Genomic DNA, 18419 nt, shown 5'->3' on the forward strand with positions numbered 1-18419 from the left:
GGACCTGATAGTAGAGTTCCTGTGTGCCTTTTATGACATAATAGAACCCATTAGGCATTATCCAAAATGTCCTTTTTTTAATGCCTGTTGCTCCTTCACTATCACTGAAATGCTTCAGTGTCCTCAATATATTTCCTGCCCATAATTTTTGTAATACCTACTCCTACCTATGAAGGTAGTTTAAGAACGGACTCATCATTGCCCAGCCATTGCACAAGTTCTCATTTCTTGTGTAGTGTGCACCTACTACAAGAATTTTTTTTTTTGGTGTGTAGAGCGACCTTTGCCACTGAAGAAAACTTCGCTGTAGTCTACAATATTATTGAACATTGATGTGTAAAATGACACTTATTACAGAAGAAGAGCCTACTTGTGCTCAACAGTTATAGCGGGCATACTACAGACATAAAGGCAAAACTGATCTGACTATCATTCAAGGAGGGCTGACCTCTATGCTACAGCCATTGGATGTTTATGTGAACCAGTCTTTCAAAGCTGCTTTGAAACAGCTCTACATCAAATTGATGGCGTCTGCCGGCAATCACGCATTGACACCAACTGTACGAGTGAAACGACTCAAAGTGGAACTTCTGTGCAAATGGATAAAGACTGTATAGGATCGCATCTCCAACGACTTGGTGAGGAAAAGTTTCAATAAATGTGGAATTTCAAATTCTATGGATGTAGTGAGGACCCACTATGTATGGGAAAAGTGACATTGATCAAACTTCCAATGGTGGTAGCTCTGATGACGTTGAATAGTGACTGATTTGTACATTGAACTAGTTTTATTTCTCATTGTGGTGTTTTTAGTGGTTTATTGCTTGTGAAGTGTTTTAAGTTGGCAATTCTTTGGCACATTTGCAGAAATTTAAAAGATTGGTAAGAAAACTTGTGATTTATTTTTTCCCAATTTTCTCGTTAGAATTTCAGGTGTGTGCGTCTCATTCGGGGCCGGGTGGTATTCGCAATTATATGGTCATCTGAGGACAGCTGTATCACAAAATGATGGAACCACCTAGGGAAGAATATTGTAGACGTGGCGCTGATGACATCCAGATGATCTCTGTCAAGAAACTGAAGTGATAGGTGGTGTAAGTGGTCACGAAGCTGTTTCAGTTGTAGTTAAAAATAAATGTGATGGAAAGAAAGGTTGTAAATGTAGGATTGTAAGACAGTGCCATATGACTGATAAGACAGGTGTGAGGGAGTTCTTAAAAAGTGTTATGATTGGTAGAAAATGGTAAATAAAAATGTAGACAGCATATGGGGTGGGTTTAACCCTCAACCGCAGTTGTGAATATTTTGCACACAGCTACAGTTGTACAGTCCTCGGGACCGCATTTTGAAGATGTGTAAAATACGCTAAGGTCACCTTCTAACACAACTTTTTGCGTTTTGTACTATATATGTATTCCTTAATGAGTCATGCAATGCAATAGGCTTACAAAATATAGTTTCACCATTGTGAAAGTAATTCGTTCATGTTACACTCAAAATTTCCATAAATGGACACACATCAAAATAACTAAAGCTAGTTCCTTCCTGAAATCTTGAATATTGGAATTGAATGTTATATAGGACTCGCTGATGTTAAAATTGGTAAGTGTTCTCTACAATAAATTATATAGAAAATATCTGCACTACTCAGTGACCATACGCAGCGTCACATTATACACATTACGGTCCCGCTTTACACGCACTGTGGACACATCTTACTTGAACATTCCAAACAAATTGGAACTCTGCACTTGCGACACAAGTGGCTTATCTTCCTCTTCATTTCTGATGGACAAATGAGCAATTTCATCTCAGATCATACAGTTTAAGAGTGAATGTGTCACACTGGTATTTCAAAGTTTGTTGAAAAAAATCTGTTGAAGTTCCACGTGCCATCTATAAAAAAAAAGTATTTTCATTTTTCTGATGGTATGAGGGTATTTGTGTAAATTTCATAACGAAAGGGAAAAATAAAGAAATTGTAATTAAAAATTAAAAGCAATAGAGATCTGAAATTATTTTTAGTAAAAGCCTTGTTCACAATACTATCAGACGTGATTAACACATACACACTTCTGGGCTTTTTTAATTTCTAATTTGGAAAAATAAAATTAGAAAATTTGTAACTTTTTTTCAAACTTCAAAATTATGTTTTGAAAATATGAATAGTCATACGATGTTAACTGTCTTCAGAAATGATAACATGGAAACTCAACTGTTAGCAATGATACTAGTGCATTAACTTCTTAAACTATCAAATATTTCTTCATAAAAATGAGAGAATCTGAAATCTTTTGATTCATTAGAAATTATTTTCCCTAAAACCCCCATCTTCAATATTCTAAAAATTGCATGGGATACTATTTGGTCATTGTACTTATGGAAGGTACAGTCAGAGTGGACAGTATTTTTCCGTGCAAAATGTGAGAAATTTTTAAAGTTAGGTCTATCTACACTCAAGGTCTAAATATCCCGGACATGATTTTGTTCAAGCATTTTATAACAAAATTAGATATAGAAAATGCATGTTAGCTTTATGAATTTTTCTGTTTCTGTTATTTTTAACAAATTCTTACTCTCTTTTGTCTTGATTTTACTTTTTAATGACTTTTCATGAATACCGGGTGAGTTGGCCGTGCGCATGGAGGCGCGCGGCTGTGAGCTTGCATCCGGGAGATAGTAGGTTCGAATCCCACTATCGGCACCCCTGAAGATGGTTTTCCATGGTTTCCCATTTTCACACCAGGCAAATGCTGGGGCTGTACCTTAATTAAGGCCACGGCCGCTTCCTTCCAACTCCTAGGCCTTTCCTATCCCATCGTCGCCATAAGACCTATCTGTGTCGGTGCGACATAAAGCCCCTAGCAAAAAAAAAATTTTCATGAATTGGAATTGCCTACACTGGTTCAGGGTTTGAAATGTAAGCCGAAGAGTCCATAAACTTTACTAGGTATTTCACACTTATTCTTAGAATAAATGTATTGATTAGGTGGAAAGTTCAAATGTATTTATTAGGTGGAAAGTTCCTGTCTTTATATTTGCAAATACTTTAACCATCAATACGGACAATGAAGTTAATAGATTATAATCGGAGGAAGGAATTAATATACAGTGGAACCTCAGATTGCGAGTAACTTGGTCTACGAGTGTTTTGCACGATGAGCAAATATTTTAAATAAATTGTGACTTGATAAGCGAGTGAGGTTTCGCAATACGAGCGACACGTATACGTACGTTTCCACCTCCCCTGTGCCTTTGTTTTTCCCTCCCCCTGCCACTTTCTTTCCTGGGAAAGTGTATGTAATCATTTCCCGCGCTGGACTTCAGTTGGCGTGCCTCGCTCGCATAGTCAACACCGTACGAGTTTACATGTTTTGTTTCTGTCATCTGTGATATAACTGTTCTGCAACGATGGGCCCTGTGAACGAAAAGAAGGCTAAAAAGGAATTCGGTCGGAAGAAGGAGATGATTACAGTGGATGAATCTGTTCAATGACAATGCAATATCACATTTTCGTGAAATCCTGAAAAAGAGGCAAAAGCAACAGTCGTTGGACAGGTTCCTCGTTAAAGTTGCACGAAAAGAAAACATTTCCAATGAGCAAACCGATAGCAGTGATTCCGTTAGTAAAATTCGTGCTACACAGTAACTCTTCTCATGTCATCTCTCGTCTCCCTCACACCAACAATGATTCTATTGTAAGGTAAACATACATACATTATCATTATAGACTGTTAAGCCTTTCAGCGTTCAGTCTTCAAGCCTCCGTGAATTTACTAAACGTCGCCACAATCCTCGATTTGCAACTAGTGTTGTGGCCTCATTTAGTTCTATACCTCTTATCTTTAAATCGTTAGAAACCGAGTCTAACCATCGTCGTCTTGGTCTATCTCTACTTCTCTTACCCTCCATAGCAGAATCCATTATTCTCCTAGGTAACCTATCCTCCTCCATTCACCTCACATGACCCCACCACCGAAACCAGTTTATGCGTACAGCTTCATCCATCGAGTTCATTCCTAAATTAACCGAGCTCGATAGCTGCAGTCGCTTAAGTGCGGCCAGTATCCAGTATTCGGGAGATAGTAGGTTCGAGCCCCACTGTCGGCAGCCCTGAAGATGGTTTTCCGTGGTTTCCCATTTTCACACCAGGCAAATACTGGGGCTGTACCTTAATTAAGGCCACGGCCGCTTCCTTCCCACTCCTAGCCCTTCCCTGTCCCATCGTCGCCATAAGACCTATCTGTGTCGGTGCGACGTAAAGCAAGTAGCAAAAAAAAAAAAAGCATTCCTAAATTAGCCTTTATCTCCTCATTCTGAGTACCATCCTGCCATTGTTCCCACCCGTTTGTACCAGCAATCATTCTTGCTACTTTCATGTCTGTTACTTCTAACTTATGAATAAGATATCCTGAATCCACCCAGCTTTCGCTCCCATAAAGCAAAGTTGGTCTGAAAACAGACCGAAATAAAGATAGTTTCGTCTGGGAGCTCACTTCCTTCTCCCTGGGAGAACACACAACCTAAATACTTGAAATTATCGACCTGTTCTAGCTTTGTATCACCAATCTGACATTCAATTCTGTTGAATTTCTTACCTACTGACATCAATTTAGTCTTCGAGAGGCTAATTTTCATACCATACTCATTGCACCTACTTTCAAGTTCCAAGATATTACACTGCAGTCTTTCGGCACAATCTACCATTAAGACCGAGTCGTCAGCATAGGCCAGACTGCTTATTACATTTCCACCTAACTGAATCCCTCCCTGCCATTTTATACCTTTCAGCAGATGATCCATGTAAACTACGAACAGCAAAGGTGAAAGATTATAGCCTTGTCTAACCCCTGTAAGTACCCTGAACCAAGAACTCATTCTACCATCAATTCTCACTGAAGCCCAATTGTCAGCATAAATACCTTTGATTGATTTTAATAATCTACCTTTAATTCCATAGTCCCCCAGTATGGCGAACATCTTTTCCCTCGGTACCCTGTCGTATGCCTTCTCTAGATCTACGAAACATAAACACAACTGCTTATTCCTCTCATAGCATTTTTCAGTTACCTGGCGCATACTGAAAATCTGATCCTGATAGCCTCTCTGTGGTCTGAAACCACACTGGGTTTCATCCAACTTCCTCTCAACGACTGATCGCACCCTCCCTTCCAAGATGCCAGTGAATACTTTGCCGGGTATACTAATCAATGAGATACCTCGATAGTTGTTGCAATCCTTCCTGTTCCCTTGCTTATAGATAGGTGCAATTACTGCTTTTGTCCAATCTGAAGGTACCTTACCAACACTCCATGCTAATTTTACTACTCTATGAAGCCATTTCATCCCTGCCTTCCCACTATACTTCACCATTTCAGGTCTAATTTTACCTGTTCCTGTTGCTTTATGACAATGGAGTTTATTTACCATCCTTTCCACTTCCTCAAGCATAATTTCACCAACATCATTTTCCTCCTTCCCTTGAACTTGGCTGTTCGCAACACCATCAGGATGATTTCCTTTTACATTGAGAAGATGTTCAAAATATTCCCTCCACCTCTCCAGTGATTCCCTGGGATCTATTATGAGTTCACCTGAATTACTCCAAACACTGTTGATTTCCTTTTTCCCTCCCTTCGTAAAATTCTTTATTACTGTCCAGAAAGGTTTTCCTGCTGTTTGACCTAGCCTTTCCAGGTTGTTACCAAAATCTTCCCATGACTTCTTTTTGGATTCAACAACTATTTGTTTCGCTCTGTTTCTTTCATCTACGTACAAATTCCTGTCTACCTCGGCCCTTGTTTGGAGCCATTTCTGATAAGCCTTCTTTTTACGCTTACAGGCTGCTCTCACTTCATTATTCCACCAAGATGTTCGCCTTTTCTCATCTTTACACAGAGTTGTTCTTAGGCATTTCGTTGCTGTTTCTACTACAGCATCCCTCTATGGCACTCATTCACTTTCTATATCCTGAACCTGCTTACTGTCTACTCTACGAAACTTCTCATTAATCATATCCACGTACTTCTGTCTAATTTCCACGTCCTGGAGATTTTCTACCCTTATTCGTTTGCAGACAGATTTCACTTTCTCTACCCTAGGCCTAGAGATACTTAGTTCACTACAGATCAGATACTGGTCTGCATCATCGAAAAATCCGCGGAAAACTTGTACATAATACCAATATAATGGTCCGTTATTGGACATTACAAATTTTCCAGCTAACTCATTCCTGGTTTGCCTGCGTTTCGCCCTCGTGTGCTCTGTTAGGCTCGTCAGTTGGGACTTAGCACACCACCCAAGACGCAAGGCTAGTGCATACCATGGAGGCCACTGCATAGGCTATTTGAAGCCACCAGCAGTGCCAATGCACTATGAGAGCTATGTCTCATTTCCAAAATTAGATGCCTGCCTGGCCATCAAATGATGTAGATGTTGATTCCCATAGGGAACCTAAAATATTTGTCCTGAATGAGTAAATTTATAATACCAAGATAATGGTATTGGACATTACAATGTCCAATAACGGACCATGGTATTGGACATTTTTTATTGGTATTATAAATTTACTCATTCAGGACAAATATTTTAGGTTCCCTATGGGAATCAACATCTACATCATTTGATGGCCAGGCAGGCATCTATTTTTGGAAATGAGACATAGCTGTCATAGTGCATTGGCACTGCTGGTGGCTTCAAATAGCCTATGCAGTGGCCTCCATGGTATGCACTAGCCTTGCGTTTTGGGTGGTGTGCTTAGTCCCAACTGACGAGCCTAACTTAGCACACGAGGGCGAAACGCAGGCAAACCAGGAATGAGTTAGCTGGAAAATTTGTAATGTCCAATAACGGACCATTATATTGGTATTATAAATTTACTCATTCAGGACAAATATTTTAGGTTCCCTATGGGAATCAACATCTACATCAAACTTGTACATTCCTAACAGATTTCCTGAGTTCAAAGTCTGTTAAGATATAGTCTATTATGGATCTGGTACCCCTAGCCTCTCATGTGTAGTGGTGAATAGCCTTATACTTGAAGAATGTATTCGTAATGGCTAAACCCATACTAGCACAGAAGTCCAGCAAACGCTTCCCATTCCCATTAGCTTCCATATCTTCCCCACATTTACCAATCACCCTTTCGTATCCTTCAGTTCTATTCCCAACTCTCGCATTGAAATCGCCCATTAGCACTATTCTATCCTTGCTGTTGACCCTGGCCACGATGTCACTCAATGCTTCATAAAACTTGTCAACTTCTTCCTCATCTGCAACCTCACATGCTGAATACACGGACACAATTCTTGTCCTAATTCCTCCAACTGACAAATCTACCCACCTCATTCGCTCATTTACGTGCCTAACAGAAAATATGTTGCGTGCAATGGTATTCCTGATAAAGAGCCCTACCCCAGACTCTGACCTTCCCTTTCTAACCCCCGTCAAGTACACTTTATAATCTCCTATCTCTTCCTCGTTATCTCCCCTTACCCGAATATCACTTACTCCTAGCACATCCAAATGCATCCTCTTTGCTGACTCAGCCAGTTCTACTTTCTTTCTTCCATAAGCCCCATTAATATTGATAGCTCCCCATCGAATTGCATTTTGTTCACCGAGTTGTTTCAAAGGAGTCCCTCGCCTGTCAAATGGGAGTGGGACTCCGTTACTCCCATAGGTCCGAGGCTTGCTTAAAATGTTCTGAGCTCGGTAAATTCATGAAGCAGGATGCTACCCTACTTGCACATAGTCCAAGTGAGGATCTCTCCTCTAACGGGTTATGGACCACCGGTGAATTGTATAGTCCTAGCCGCCTGAGCACAAGGAGGGCCATGACTCAGAATATGTCCGAGATGCCCACTCCCATTCCATAGCAACTGGTATCCCGACTCTCAGGACCATTTACTAGGCCACTCAGCCGTTGCCTATGGTTCACGAACTAGGATGTGACTACCACAAACAGTTTAATTGTTCTACGTTATATTTTGTTTTAGAAATGTTATGTGAATAAATGTATTTGTGTTGTGGACGAATCATCCGAGTTTCAGTAGTTTCTTATGGGAAAATTTGCTTTGATGTACGAGCGATTTGGATTACGAGCATGTTGCCGGAACGAATTATGCTCTCAAACCAATGTTCCACTGTATTTGTTTTCAGACCTTAACCCCCATTGAACTCTCTGAGGGGTTAAATTTGTTTCAAACCTTCTGTTATTTAACACCTAGGATATCATTAGACATTTAAACTTCGTAATAACATCTTTCGTTTTTGTGATGTAAGTGTCTTCATACAAAGAATCAAACTCATTTTTCAATTCCTTTACCCATACTTAATTGGATTTTCCAAAAACAAAAGAATACGTGTTTCTTTATATTTAAAGAAGATTCCAAATACCAATTTTCATGTCTGTAATATCTTCAGATTTTGAGATTCCAGTATCAGAATAAAAATAATTCAACCCCTGTTTCAGTCGTTTTTACCCCCCTTTCCCCCAGTGATTTTTCCTAAAGCAAAAAAGTATGTGTTACTTTATATTTAAGAGAGATTAAAAATACCCATTTTCATGTCTGTAACATGTTACGTTTTTCAGATATACTCATTTAGAAAATTCACCCCCTTTGTCAGTCCTGTTCATCCTCCCTCTTTAAGTAGGTTTTCCAAAAAACAAAAAAAGTGTTCTTTTATTTTTAAAGGAGATTCTAAATAAAACTTTTCATGACTGTAACATCTTCAGATTTTGAGATAAAAGTATCCTCAAAAACATTCAATCTCTTTCTCACATTTTTTCACCCTTAAAGGATTTTTCTGAAAACAAAAAATTATGTTTCTTAATTTTTAAAGGGGATTGCAAATACCAATTTTCATGTCTGTAAAATCTTCAGTATTTGATGTATACGTATTCCCATAAAATTTATTCAACTACCCTTCACCCACCCTACCCCCTTAAGTGGATTTTCTGAAAACAAAAAAAAATACATGTTTATTTGTAAAGGAGATTCCAAATACCGATTTTCATGTCTGTAACATCTTCAGTTTTTGAGATATAAGTATTCACATACAAAGAATTCAACCCCTTTTTCAGTCCTTGCACTGAAGTGCTTTTTTTCTTTCCAAAATAAAACAAATACGTTTTACTTTTAAGAGAGATTAGAAATACTAATTTTCACGTCTGTAATATGTTAAGTTTTATATATATATATATATATATTGTATAGGTCTATATGCTCATTTTAAAAATTTACCCTCTTTAATACTTCCCCTTAAGCAGATTTTCAGAAAACAAATTATGCGTGTTCCTTTACTTTTACAGGAGATTCCAAATACCAATTTTTACGTCTGTAACATGTTATGCTTATGAGATATACCCATTTTAAAAATCCACCCCCTTTGTCACTCCTGTTCACCACTCCTTAAGTAGATTTTCCAAAAATAAAAAAAAATACATGTTTCTCCATTTTTAAAGGATACCAAATAGGCTACCAATTTTCTTATCTGTAACATCTTCTGTTTTGAGATATAAGTATCCAAATAAAAAGAATTCAACCCCTTTTTCAGTCTTTTTACATCCCCTTCCTGCACTGGCGTTTTTCTTTTCAAAAAGAAATAAATACCTGTTACTTTTATTATTAAAAGAGATTAAAAATACCACTGTACATGTCTGTAACATGTTAAGGTTTGGATATATACCGTACTGTATATATGCTCATTGTAAAAATTTACCTACTTTAACACTTCCCCTTATGTGGATTTTCAGAAAACAAATTATGCGCGTTCCTTTACTTTTACAGGAGATTCCAAATACCAGTTTTCATGTCTGTAACATGTACGTTTATGAGGTATACGTATTTTAAAAATTCGCCCGTTTTGTCACTCCTGTTCACCACCCCTTAAGTAGATTTTCCAAAAACAAAAAAATATACGTGTGTCTTAATTTTTAAAGGAGGTTCCAAATACCAATTTTCATGTCGGTAACATCTTCAGTTTTTGAGATATAAGTATCCAAATAAAAAAAATTCAACCCATTTTTCAGCTTTTTCAACCTCTTCCCACTCTGAAGTGTTTTTTTTTTTTTTTTTTTTTCAAAAACAAATAAATATGTGTTACTTTTAGTTTTAAAAGAGGTTAAAAATACCAATTTTCACGTCTGTAATGTGTTAAGATTTTGATATATACTGTATATATATGCTCGTTTTAAAAATTAACCTCCTTTAATACTTTCCCTTAAGTGGATTTTCAGAAAACAAATCATGCATGTTCCTTTACTTTTACAGGAGATTCCAAAAACCAATTTTCACATCTGTAACATGTTACTTTTTTGAGATATACTTATTTTAAACATTCACCCCCTTTGTCACTCCTGTTCACCACCCCTTAAGTAGATTTTGCAAAAATAAAAAAATAAGTGTTCCTTTATTTTTAAGGGAGACTCCAGGTACCAATTTTCACGACCGTAACATCTTTAGTTTTTGAGATATATGTGTCCACATAAAAGGTATTCAACCCATTTTTCACCTTCTTTCACACCCTGTAACAGGATTTTCCAAAAACCCAAAAAAAAAGTGTTCCTTTATTTTTAACCCACCAGTGGTCACTAGGATGAAAGTAACGCGATTGTCGCACCTTGGGCAAAATGCTCACGGTATGATATGACGTGTTTACATAATAAATACCAACCGATTTCAAGCGTAAATGTATTAACACATTAAATGAACATAAGAATAAATTTCAAATGGTTATAAAGAACACTAAAAATTAAAAATGAAATTACAAATAGTAATAAATCCCAAATCGTTATAACTGTATCTCGAAAAACAATCCCCAACTTTCTAAAATAGTGTGTGTCTTTCACAATGCCCTTTACACAAGGAGGATGAGTCATTATATTCTCAGCACAAGTACGTGAGGGTGGATTTCTTCTTGTTGTTGTTGCTTGTTGTGTTAAGAGGCCTAACATCGAAGGTAATCGGCCCTATTTCTTCTTGGCGTGTTTCTGCTCCACTTTGTAACCTTATCTTTCCCTATATGAACATTGTCACTAAACATGAAATTCCCATTTACCTCCAGCATACAGCTATGTGTTCGCCAGCTACAGATTGCTCTCCAGATACGGTTGTATCTGCACGTTCTTCTGTCTCGGAGTGTTCAGTATCGGTTTTATGTTCACTTGTTCACTTTCATGGTTCGTTTCACTGTTCTCGCCCTCGAGTTGATCACTAGGAATTTCATCAAACCAAGCTAAAAAGCCACGACATTAAGCCATAGTCACGCACTAATTATGCAACACATGAATACAATAATTTGCAAAGAACTGTTTCAACTATAAAACATTATTTAACAATAGCATTACTATTACACATACACAAATTAGCACCAACGTGTCTGTTCGCGCGTGAAGCAAAGTGCTCACCGTTGATGGTTGCTGGTAATTCCTCCCTCCCTGTCCCTTCTCAAGCTCACGGATGTGCGTTTCAGTGCGTCCGGCCTCTCAAAACTGCAGTACGAAGGAACATCAGGGCTCAAGTTCGAAACTACATGCTGTATAAAAGAGCAGATGATTTTCAATGACGGTGAGCATTTTGCTCATATAGCGACCACTGGCAGGTTAAAGCTGATTCTAAATACCAATTTTCATGTCTTTAATCTATTCAGTTTTTGAGATATAGATACACTCATTGTAAATATTCACCCCCATTTTCACCCTGTTAGTGACGGAATATCCTAAAATCCTCCCTTAGTGAGCACCTACATAGTAATATGAATATATCCCTAAAATTTCATATCTTTATGTCCAGTAGTTTTGGCTCAGCGATGCTGAATCAGTCAGTCAGGACAAGTTATTTTGGGTATTGCACCCGTAACCTAGACATCAGTGGCAGAACAATGAGACACCTCAAGGGTGCTCAGTAAGGATTTAGCAAGCCTGAGTGACATAACGAATGATGTGGCACGCCTGGAAGGGTCATTCATGCTGTGGGATACAATAAAGAAAATATTGAATAAGATTCAAATATTGGCATGGTTTATTTAACATGAAAACAATATCATTGTGCTGTCATCCTTTTTAGCTGTATTATGAAAGTGATTGCTAATAAGAAGATTAAGTGCTGTTCTTGAAGTACATAAAAATAAATCAAGTGGGGTGGTACATTACTCTCTGTCCTACCGAGCTCGATAGCTGCAGTCGCTTAAGTGCGGCCAGTATCCAGTAAACGGGAGATAGTGGGTTCGAACTCCACTGTCAGCAGCCCTGAAGATGGTTTTCCGTGGTTTCCCATTTTCACACCAGGGAAATGCTGGGGCTGTATCATAATTTAGGCCACGGCCGCTTCCTTCCCATTCCTAGGCCTTTCCTATGCCATTGTCACCATAAGACCTATCTGTGTCGGTGCAATGTAAAGCAACCAGCGAAAAAAAAAAATCTCTGTCCTATCTTGCCCTAACAAATCCAGAAGTACATCTTTTTTTAAATCATTCTTTAAGCAAACAATTTTATTTAATTAACTGTGAAAGGTCTGGGTTCTGATGATCCAATCTGAAGTATTAGGAAAAAAAGAAATGAAAAATTAAACTTTGTATGACAATCATACTAAATTACAGTCATTTGTTCAAAATCTGAATTTGTTGCGACTGATTATGTACATTTTTTGATGTGATAATTTTCCATTAAACTTAATTGATGCAATGTAATAAGTATCTGTTCATTTGCCACTTAATTACTGGATTAAATTAAATAAATAAATTAAAGTATTGAAATGCTTCTTTAAATGCTCTTTTCTTTCCATGGTACTGCACCCCTTGAAGGGCCTTGGCTTACCAAGTGACGCTGCTCAGACCAAAGGCCTGCAGATTACAAGGTGTCGTGTGGTCAGCACGACGTATCCTCTCGGCCGTTATTCTTGGCTTTCTAGACCGGGGCCGCTATCTCACCGTCAGATAGCTCCTCAATTCTAATCACGTAGGCTGAGTGGACCTCGAACCAACCCTCAGGTCCAGGTAAAAATCCCTGACCTGGCCAGGAATCAAACCCGGGGCCTCCAGGTAAGAGGCAGGCATGCTACCCCTACACCACGGGGTTGTTAAATGGTCTACCTAACAAAAATAAAATTTAACTCCAGATAGTGCTACATTATAACTCTTACCAGACGCTGAAATATGAAAGAAAATGAGACTGCCTAATCCGCAATACAACACGAGACATAATGAAAATATATGATGAACTCACTATAACTATCATACACCATAATTACGATTCTACTCCAACACAATATCTAGAGAATATTCTACAATATCTACAACATTTGGCAGTACGCTAGATGACCATTACGTTCAAATTCAATCACATTTTCATAGCTTTATTAGATGAATATCTGCGTCTTTTAAACCTAAGTAGTTGACTCAGATGAAAGTCGTCGAATGTTCGGGAATAATCTTGAAGAATAATCCATAACCATCGCAAATAAACGTGAAAATTAAAGTGACAATAACTCTCGGAGAATTCTGAATATAATATTGTTGGACACAAATATACCGAAGACCTTGTCAAAATCAAATACGCGCATTCTATAATTATCCAATGTTATGCAAAGATCCTAAATATCTCAATGCTCAACTGCAATTCGCATAAATAACTATCTCCAATAATCATAGTGTGATTTTACTCTTGAAGAATATTCTAATACGTCCATTACACCACACAACTCATTTTCTCTCGAAGACATAGGACTAACACATTACCAATCGTGAAATATACTATCGTGTCCCATTCAACGTAGCCGTACATTTGTGATCTGTCCCGGGATATCGCAAGTTCAAAAATATAATATCACACAACATGTCCTACGCGTACACTATTCTTAACTAACACATTTGGATTCTCGAAGATCCAACCCATCTTCCAGTTTCCATGTCTCGACTTAACATTCTCTCTCCTCTTGTTTCCATGTTAACTAGTTTTGATCCAAAGGAATGAAATAATTTCCAACACTTGAGTTTTAAGATAACCCCAATTTATATTGCCAACGGCCATAGCCGGATCCTGTGAGATCTCCGAAGTTAAGCAACATTGGGCGTGGTCAAGACTTGGATGGGTTGCCACGCGCTGTTGGTTGGGGGTAAGGGAATGGAGGAGCGGAAAGGAACTGGCCACCCTACCGTACGTTAACTCTGGCTCAGGCACACCTCTGCGGAGGTTCAGACCTGCCTTCGGGCAGAATACACCCTCATCTTACTTCTCAATTTATATTCAGACGTACATGATTTTAAATTACAATTCAATTTAGTATGATGACTTTACACACGAGAAAATCTCAGTTACTTAGACGAAGATCCTGACACACTTTTCCACAAGTTATGCCCATATTCAGCTAATAAAGTTAAATCTAAGAATTATCATCCAATTATTCGCCATACATGATTAAGAAAATCACATACCGGTATACTATTCACTATGATATCAAAATCAATCTGACAGAAACAAAGTATATGAAGATCATATGCTGAAACTACCAAGAAAATACAAGAACTACACAACTGCACCATTATACAAGACCATTTACTAATTCTAAATACGTTAACTAACCCACTACTGAACAGATATTTACTGCAATATTGTGTCGACTTAGCTTTCGATGTCTTCTTTATGCTGGACGGCTAATTGTCCTTTAATACAATTACATCTGGCTTTCTCTCATCCCATTGCTGTCAGCTGTGGTCTCAGGATTTAGGCTTTCATGTTGACACTATCACACATGGTACAAGGTGATATTTCCATGTCGAATTAGCAGTTGTACTCCTCTTGATTTAAAGCTGAAACTTGTACAAGGGTTATTAATAATGTTTTCACTCCACAGATTCCGGAAAATATTGTCATGAAATACGTACTTAAGTGGTCTCGATTCAACTTGACATCAGTTAATTTTTGTACATGTTATTGATAAGAATAGCCCAGGTAATATGTCTCCGGGAACACAATGTTAATCAGAAGCAAGGTCTCGCTTCCCCAAATTCAGCTGAGAGAATGGATGTCAACCGGCAAACAACATCTAGCGAAGGAATGACATCTGGCGAATGAATGACCCAGAAACCCACTGTGTTAACAGCTGGCAAGTGTGTGTCCTTGTAGAACTTCTGCGCATCACTCTCGCGCATGCTGAAAGTATCACTAAATTCAAGACACTGTTTTATTATCATCCAACTTTCTTTCTACCTGTAATATTATGATTAATGATAACAAAAATGTAGTTGTCGTTATTATAGGAATGAATATCTTCTTTCAATCACACTATTTTGTTATAACACCCATTGTTTGCTAAGTCTAACATAGTCGGTGATGTAGCCTTCAACCTTCTCGTACATTCGCTGGCACACTTTTATTTATTTATTTTTTTCTTTTCTCTCAAAACAGGTTTATGCCTCAGCTGCCGACACAAGTATGTAGTCTCATGGCGTAAATTATATGACCAGAACTAAATAATTATAAGGGTAACAACTCATCAGATGAAAGCCATATGTGTGCAAAGATCACTAACCCAAAGATATACCACCCGGTCTCACTAAAACATGCCATCGAGCCTTTCGAAACTGTCACAGTATATAGATTAGGAAAATCTTTGGAGAAAGGAAAACTATGTGTATGAGTATTAGGAGCTTAGATATCAAAACCACTTCTAGGGAAAGAAGACACAGCAGAAAAATGGAAGGAACATATGGTCACGAATAAAACTCCATCAGTTTAATTAGTCTACTTTAATTTATTTCAGGATGACCCAATAAATGAACACACACACATACACAATTCTAATCAGCTGTGAATGACCACAATTGCTAATTACTGCCTATTTACATATTTCTCTTCTTTATGGTGCAGCAGGCAGTCCGACCCATTGCTATATCTGGGACGGCTAATTCTTACGTTCATTTCCCAAAGTCCAGTCACCTCATACAGCAGCTGTGTGTAGACCGCTGGAGCTGAACCCAGGGCTATGGGCCACTCGACACACGATGACTGTTGGTTGGTTGGACTCCAGAGACAATCCGTTAATTCACATAGTTACATGCAGTGAACAGCCAAACGGCAACAGCTCAAGAGTATTCAGCAGCAGGACGATATTTACAACAGCGAATACACAACCCAGCATTATATATATATATTTTTTTTTTTTTTTTTGCAGCGATAAGTGTGATAGGTGATCTCAACTAATTTTGGGCCGTTGAACATGAATCCGTTGTCTATTTCTATGTATCACATCACGTTTTCTCGCAATAGGTATATCAACTGCTTCCCCTGCGAACCATGTGACCTTGCCGCAGTGGGGAGGCTTGTGTGCAGGTGCAACCATATCGGATGGGTATCTGTCGAGAGACCAGACTAATGAATGGGTCATCGAAAGGAGGGTAGCAGCCGTTCGAAGTTACAAGGGCGGCAGTCTAGATGATTGACTGATATGGCCTTGTAATAATACTCAACATGGCTTAGCTGTGTTGATGCTGTTACATGGCTGAAAGCCACGGGAAACTACAGCCATAACTAACTCCCGAGGACATGCAGCTCTCTCTGTATGAATGATGTACTGATGATGGCTTCCTTCCGGGTAAAATAGTCCCCCACTCGGATGTCCGGGTTAGGACTACATGAGAGGGGGATATCATCAGGTAGATACTGACATTCTGCGAGTTGGAGCGTGGAATGTTAGAAGTTTGAATTGTTGTGGAAGGTTAGAGAATCTGAAAGGGGAGATGGATAGACTGAAGTTAGACGTAGTTGATATAAGTGAAATACGTTGGCAGGAAGAGCAGGATTTTTGGTCGCGACTACAGAATTATCAACACAAAATCAAACAGGGGAAATACGGGAGTTGGTTTAATAATGAATAAGAAAATAGGGTAGCGGGTAAACTACTATGACCAGCATAGTGAAAGTATTATCATTGTCAAGATACACCAAATTAATGCCCACAGCAATAGTACAGGCCTATATGCCTACTAGTTCAGCAGATGATGATGAAATCCAAAGATTATGTGAAGAGATAGAAGATTTAATACAGTATGTAAAAGGTGAAGAGAATCTAATTGTAATAGGAGACTGGAATGCAGTGGTAGGCCAATGAAGAGAAGGTAATCTAGTAGGAGAATTTGGATTGGGACAAAGGAATGAAAGAGGAAGTCGGCTGGTTGAATTCTGCACCAATCATAAATTAGTCCTTGCCAATACTTGGTTCATACAGCTGTATACTTGGATGAGACCTGCCGACATTAGAAGGTATCAATTGGGCTTCATTATGATTAGGCAGAGATTCAGAAACCAGGTGTTGGATGTAAAACCTTCCCAGGGGCAGACGTGGACTCTGACCACAACTTGTTGGTCATGAAATGCCATCTGAAATTGAAGAAATTTAAGAAAGGAAGGAATACAAGGAGGTGGGATCAAGACAAGTTGAAAGAAAAGAGTGTGAGGGACTGTTTCAAGGATCATGTGTTGCAAAAGACTAAATGAAAATCCTGAAGGAAACACAATAGAGAAAGAATGGACAGTTGTGAATAATGAGGTCTCTAGGGCTGCTGAAGAAATGATAAGAAGAAAGGAAAGATCACCTAAGAATCAATGAATAACCCAGGAGATAATAGACCTGATTGATGAATGACGAAAGTACAAGAATGAAAAAAGTGAAGAGGGCAGAAAGGAATACAGGCGATTAAAGATTGAAGTGGATAGAAAGTGCAGGACAGCTAAGGAAGAATGGCTGAAGGAGAAATGCAAGGATGTTGAAGGTTATATTGTCCTAGGAATGGTAGATGCTGCATACAGGAAAATCAAGGAAACCTTTGGAGAAAGGAAAACTTGATGTATGAATATTAATTGTTAGGATGGAAAAACCACTTCTAGGGAAGGAAGACAAGGCAGAAATATGGGAGCAACATATCCAACAGTTGTATCAAGGTAAAGACGTTCATGATATTGTTCTGGAACCAGAAGAGGCTGTTGATGCAGATGAAATGGGGGACCCAATTTTGAAGTCAGAATTTGGCAGAGTTTGAGAGACTAAGAGGAACAAGGCACCTGGAATTGATGACATTCCCTTTGAATTACTGACTGCCTTAGGTGAAACCAGCATGGTGAGGTTATTCCATTTACACTGAAATAGCAAATGTCATGGGATAGTCACCTAATAGCGTGTGGGGCCTCCTCTGGCCCTGCGAACTGCAGTGAGTCGAGAAGTCCCTGGTAGTCCTCTGGACGCAGCTGACACCTAATCGTTTGCAATGCAGCGGCTAATGCTGGTCTGTTCGTGGGTGTAGGATCCATGGCATGGAGCCTGCGTTCCAGGACATCCCAGATATGCTCGATAGGGTTCATATCGGGGCTCCTGGGTGGCCATGGCAGTTGTTGGACCTCTGCTGCATGTTCCTGGAACCAT

At 38.7% G+C, this 18419-nt stretch overlaps 1 protein-coding gene across 2 annotated transcripts in view; it reads left to right on the forward strand.

Moving 5' to 3' along the window:
* Positions 1 to 18419, forward strand: part of LOC136864008 (regulator of nonsense transcripts 2) — a 514509-nt gene that overhangs the window by 19889 nt on the left and 476201 nt on the right. The window contains exon 1 of one of the 2 annotated variants that reach the window (XM_067140504.2): positions 967 to 1094. The exons of the other annotated variant lie outside the window; for it this stretch is intronic. The gene's annotated coding sequence lies outside the window, so the exon portion shown is untranslated. Of the gene's footprint in view, positions 1 to 966; positions 1095 to 18419 lie in introns of those variants that run through there. 2 annotated transcript variants of the gene reach the window in all.

The sequence above is a fragment of the Anabrus simplex genome, chromosome 2 (genome assembly GCF_040414725.1).
Source record: "Anabrus simplex isolate iqAnaSimp1 chromosome 2, ASM4041472v1, whole genome shotgun sequence".
Lineage (NCBI taxonomy): Eukaryota > Metazoa > Arthropoda > Insecta > Orthoptera > Tettigoniidae > Anabrus > Anabrus simplex.